Here is a 5,774-nt window from a genome sequence, read left to right as displayed (position 1 = left end):
GACTTTGAATCAATGTAAAAACGACGGATTTTGCTGTCTGGGGCAAGAGCTGTTTCGGCGGAAAGCTGATAGATCGATTCGCTCTGGGAGGGTTCTCAGTGTGTTATGAAAACAATGAAATAGCTAAAATGATTACGAAGTCTACCAATCCTTTGTAAAAACATGAAAAGAATCCAGTAGTCAAATATCGAAAAAGAAATGAGGTCCACTTTTTAATGAAAAGTAGGGTAGGAGGTATTATTAAAGTTAATCGTGACGCTGTTGGCATGCTTTGTAGGATTTCGTCTCATTGAAAACTTAATCGTTATTCCTTTTTTCGAAATTTCATTTCGTTTTAGAAGAATGTCGTTTTCAGGTATTCTGAAAATACTCTGTTCAAAATCAATTCTTTGAAGCGATGTTTATCAAAATGTTGATGGTTCAAATCAAAATTTTCATGTCGCAGATAGAAACATTTAACTTGTAGTATTTCTCGCAACACATAAAGCTCGACTAACATAAATCTGTTTCAGTCTGATTGTATCTTATGCAGTGTGCGTGAAGAATTCAATAAGGTGATATGTCATGACCTTCTTCTTTTTGCAATTAGTAAACAAATTCTTGGGTATGGATTAACGTTTAGAGTCGTTTTTTTTCGATTCTTTTAAATCTACGAGAGATCTCGTGTTTCGGAGTTTGTAATCGCTGATCGTCATTTTGCAAATGAAAAATTGTTCGCAACATCATTCTTCATGTCGTGCATGTCCTATGGGGAAATCGTTATGACAAATGTATATTATTTTCTTTGTAAAAACTTTCTTCCCCAGTCTAAAGGTCAGAGGTCTGCTTCTTTTCATCTTTGTTGCTTGGATTAAATGTCAAGGTAAATGTTTAACAGCTGTTATGTTGTTCTGTGATAAAAATCACGGGCTCTGGGGTAAAAAAGATTACTGACAACATTTTGTAAGATTTGAGCTGATGTGTTTCAGCAGAACATGGTTTTCCATAGGGATGGTGAGCAATAGGCTTTGATAATCAATATTTGTTTTGGTCTTGATTCTGTAATTTCAAAGTTAGTCATTCGATATTTACATAAATTCACAATCCTTACATTTGTTTCACTAGCAAAGTTCGTTTCGATCACTCCTCATTTCTAAAACTATTAAGCTGCCCAGTTTCTACAATTGTTCACAAACGTACAATAAATTTGAGTACTGCTTAAAACAAACTTATTTTAAAAAGACATTCCAGTGAAAAAAAGTTCTTTCATAGAATAAAATTTGTTTTGAACATTTCTCATAAATTTGTTATAGTTGAACTCGTTTGTTTGCTCCGACAATACTTTGGAAATAGTTTAGCAAACTCAAATTTCTCGAAATCAAAGAGCGATGATTCAGCTGTGGGAACACGTCTTTGAGCATTGCGCTACACGAACAGCTTTCTTTAGCGGCACCAAGAGGATGAAATAATTTACAGGCAACAACACAATAAAAGTGGCAATTCATACTTTTGACCCTGGTGACGTCCTGTCTTTGTGATTGAAAATATTTGTAACTGTGAAGTACTGCTAGGAAGGAGTTTCCAACAAGTTTTCTCACTCAGATAAGATTTTCAATGAAATTATTGCTTGTGTTTGTTTTTGCCAACATTTGGATTGGATATGATTAGGCCTACATTGCATCCCCACTAATTTTTCATTTTGATTACTTTTAGCAAGTTCTTTCTCATTGAATCGTATTTCCAAAACGGTAATTTCGATAAACATGCTTGTTTGTTTTAAATATTAGTTCAGTCTCAACTGCAAAGCAGTAAACAAGAACTAATATTTTGTTTAAGCAATGCAAAAAGCGTTTGGTGCGGTATATGCCATTATTCATAGTGTTTTACCACTTAGCTATTGTTAACACAATATTTTATGGGGTGACGTTCTGATTAGGACGTCGAAATGAAAAATAAGTTGATATTTGTTTTGTGAAGTGAAGTTGTGAATCTACACTGTGAAGTAAGCAACGATCATGCTGCTAAAAGCGAAACTCATTCAACTACATAAGTTGATATTGTTTGTACATCGTTTTCAACTTTCTGGAAAAAAATCCTTTTTTTGAAATCCATGCCCCAGCCCACAAAACTGGTCTTTTTTACATTGATTCAACATCTGCAGACATTGAATCAATGTGAATAGAACCAGTTTTGCTGGTTGGGTAGGCCTACTTTTGTTATTTGTATTAGCTTGAATTATTAGTGGAACTCATCAGCACCGTTAAACATAGAAAGTACGTCGCTCAATGAATGAATAGTCTATAAGGTCTTTCATAATCAAACTTTGTTTTAAAATAAATTTTTAATTTTATTTTTTCTCTTTATTCTTTGGTATTAGCCTAATGTTTACAGATATTTCAATTCAAACTGCAGATTATGGAATAAAGCTTCTTTTCATTCAAAGAAATTCATTTCAAATACGCTTTAAGCTTATAAGCTATAGACTACACCAGCAATCTAAGCATTTTTAACAACACACATGTTATGCCACAGACGCTACAAGTAAATAATCTTTAACCTACAGTACCATCTGTATTTATCTTTGGGTTGATGAGCTGGTTTAGCTTATTGCAGAAACAATGCACTGAATTTGACTACAAAGGCAATTGAAAAAGCTTTTGCAACTTTTTCAAATTAAACAGTGTAGAAATCTTCTCTTCCTACCATACCGCAAAGCTACTGATGCTATACGCTAATTATCTCTATTTTGAGATTTGAACAAATTTGAGATGGGTGGAACAATCCACCCTTTCCTTCATTCCACCCTTGCCGCGAGAAATAACCACCCTCAATAATTTTCAACTCAACCTTTCCACCCTCCTTGTTAACAACGTGTGTATTTCCACAGTTTAGGGTGGATTAAATTCTAGATGGTGGAAATATCCACCATTCTTTTCGCTTTCCACCCTTGCCGCGAGAGATTTCCACCCATGGAAATTTCCACCCCAAGGTTTCCACCCTTTTGATTAACAGTGTAGGCTACATTTGGACCAGGGCCTGAGATCGTTGCAGGTACCGGGAAACTCCACCTCTCATTAGCGATACCAAAACACTCCATCCCTCATTGACGCTATAAAAGATGATTCAACTCTTATTTAAAATACCAAAAACACGCTGCTATATCATCATACTTCTTATGCTTTTACATGCGCAGGAAATTAATTTAAAAAACAAAGCTTTTTTAACTATTTTATCTTGATAATGAGCTGCCATATTATGTATTTGTTCTGCAATATATAGGCTACTTAATATCGTTGCTGCGAACACTTTATTTCTGTATGAAATTTGTAAATAGTCCTTGTTTTGATAGTCCGTTACGTAATTTCAATATGTGTGTGTGACTGTGTATATTAATTTGTTTTTGTGATGTTGTTGGATTCAGTCGTGTTCTCATTGCTTTAAGAATTGGAGCTCCAGTTGTTCCAGGAACGAGGAGGCGACTGATTCTCAACTAATTCATCAACTTATTTTAAAGTATCAGGTTTGGTGGTGCTTAACTATATTTATTGATGCATATACCGCAATATTAGATCCTTTGATGCACGTCTTAAACCATTAAGGTTTTGCCACCTTTTCCTTTTGTTGGTTTTGTTACCGTATTTCTTTTTCACAATATCGTTTCTTTTGCATTCTGACAAAGAAAAATAAATTGCTTTGAATTGAATTGTTGAAAGGCCCAAGATATTTTTATAAACTTCAGATTGTTGCACTTCTATAACCTTATAGGCGAGGTGTCCTCCTTTATAAAACATAGGCTTATTCCTAACTTTTACTCGAAATTTTTGTTGTTATAGAGATGTATACTTTGGAGAAATCCCGAAATTACGTTGGTTACCGGGCCCAGCTTGCCCTCTCAATCCCCCTTGACACAAGCAATCACATTGCGATTGTACTTGTACAGGATACCAGCAGTTTTAAACCATCTGTGAAACTCTCTCATTTTGTATCTCTTAATTAAAGTAGGCTATGAGCTTACAGTTAGTGCGTCAATATTGGAAACACAAAAACAATCTTTTTTCATAGAAAAATAATTAAAAAAAAGGAGAAAGATGAAATTTCTGCGCCCCTTGGAAGGCTGCGCCCCAGGCGGCTGCAAAGTTTACCTAGGGTCGGATGCACCAAACGTGGTTAACTGCTGGTTAAGTTAACCAATCGGTTAACTTTCATTTAACCAAAATGTGATATGCACCAACGCTGACAATGAGTTAACCGCAGGTTAACTTGGCTGACTTAACCGAAAAGTTAATCCAACAGACGATGTGGGTTAACCATTGGTTAACTTGATGAAAGCGTTTGTTTCTTAGCTGTTTTGATAGCATAGGGAAGGCAGTACTTGGCAAGCTTATCTTAACCACTTTTCACTTTGTCAAATAGCCTATGTACATTGTAGGCCTACAGTACTGATGGTTAAAGTAAAGTTCACCAAAAATAACAGCTTACCAAGTCGGGTGTGCCATCGATTGTCTTTCTTTGAAATTGCAAGCTTTTGTCGTAGCGCAACAATAAGAAATCAGGCAACCCTATGTTATTTTGCTATTCGATGTGGTGTGTTAGATTAATAGGGTAAAACTTTAGTACAGTAGTTAGGATCTTCGGTACTGAGTTTGTGAGCAGAGACATTGACAGGATTTTCCAGGCCGTGCCAATTCATTTTTTGGCCCCCTTTATAAACAATGCTATATATTTATAAAACAATTATAAACAATGCTAATATGAAGGTTTTGTATATTATGGACAAGATCTTGGCTTGCCCTACCTCCCTGTTTGTGAGTGTTTAAAGACATGTATTTTGCATTGCTGTAGTACTATAATGTTGTTGCATTACAGCTTCATACAAAATTAAAATTACCGGTAGCCTACGCTCTGAAGTTAATCATGAATGCTCTTCATGTTCTTGATGTTGCTGACATAGCAAAAGTTAATGACGTTACAACCATCATACGACGTGTTATACGAGATCGGTCAAATCCAGTGATGTACGCGCATACAAAAAATATTGACGCCGTCAGCGCAAACGCAAACGTTCGAAAAACTATACGCCGCATGCGTCAACGCAACTTGTAAAAAAAGTTGGCGGCGTCAGCGTTAGCGCATACTCTAGCGCAAACTCGTTTTGTTTGCTAGGTGCCAAACATTCACACGGTATAAACCACTCGAAACAACACACTTTTCAAGCCACTTCGCGATTTCTCGTCACAAGAAATTATCTTTTTGGCCGGAAGGCACATCTGGCATTGAAAATATAAGTTTTTGCCTTTCGAAGAAGAGAGCTGAAAATACTTTTCCATGTAGGGCCATGGATTTGTATTATCATGCTCCATTTCACTTGGAGATTAGTATTACCGTAAGTTATTCCCTGAACACAATAGTGTAGCGTAAGAAACTGTAGCATATATGCCTATCAAGAAAATTCTAGTATTATACTAACTGTCGCTCCCTAAAAATCCATTATGAAAAACACTATTTTTAAAATGATTCCGTTTGAATAAGACTAATGTTGCTTTTAATGCCATAATTCTCTCAGTAAGCTCTATGCTTTTTTCTGATAAGATTTTTAAAAAGTGGGTTAATGAAAGACAAAACTGCCAGACACAAGCAAGTTTAGATTCTGAACTGCACAACTCTTTGTTATTAGCATTCAGGGATAGTTAGCATTACTAGTGTTATTAGCAGTAGGCTACTCAAAAGCCTCTCACAATTGCCCCCTGGATGCATGTTTTGCTAAACTGCTCATCAAGTTACAAAACATATATAAT

This window comes from Aplidium turbinatum, chromosome 18 (assembly GCF_918807975.1).
Source record: "Aplidium turbinatum chromosome 18, kaAplTurb1.1, whole genome shotgun sequence".
Lineage (NCBI taxonomy): Eukaryota > Metazoa > Chordata > Ascidiacea > Aplousobranchia > Polyclinidae > Aplidium > Aplidium turbinatum.
The sequence above is the reverse complement of the archived record's forward strand: the minus strand, read 5'-3'. Positions refer to the sequence as shown.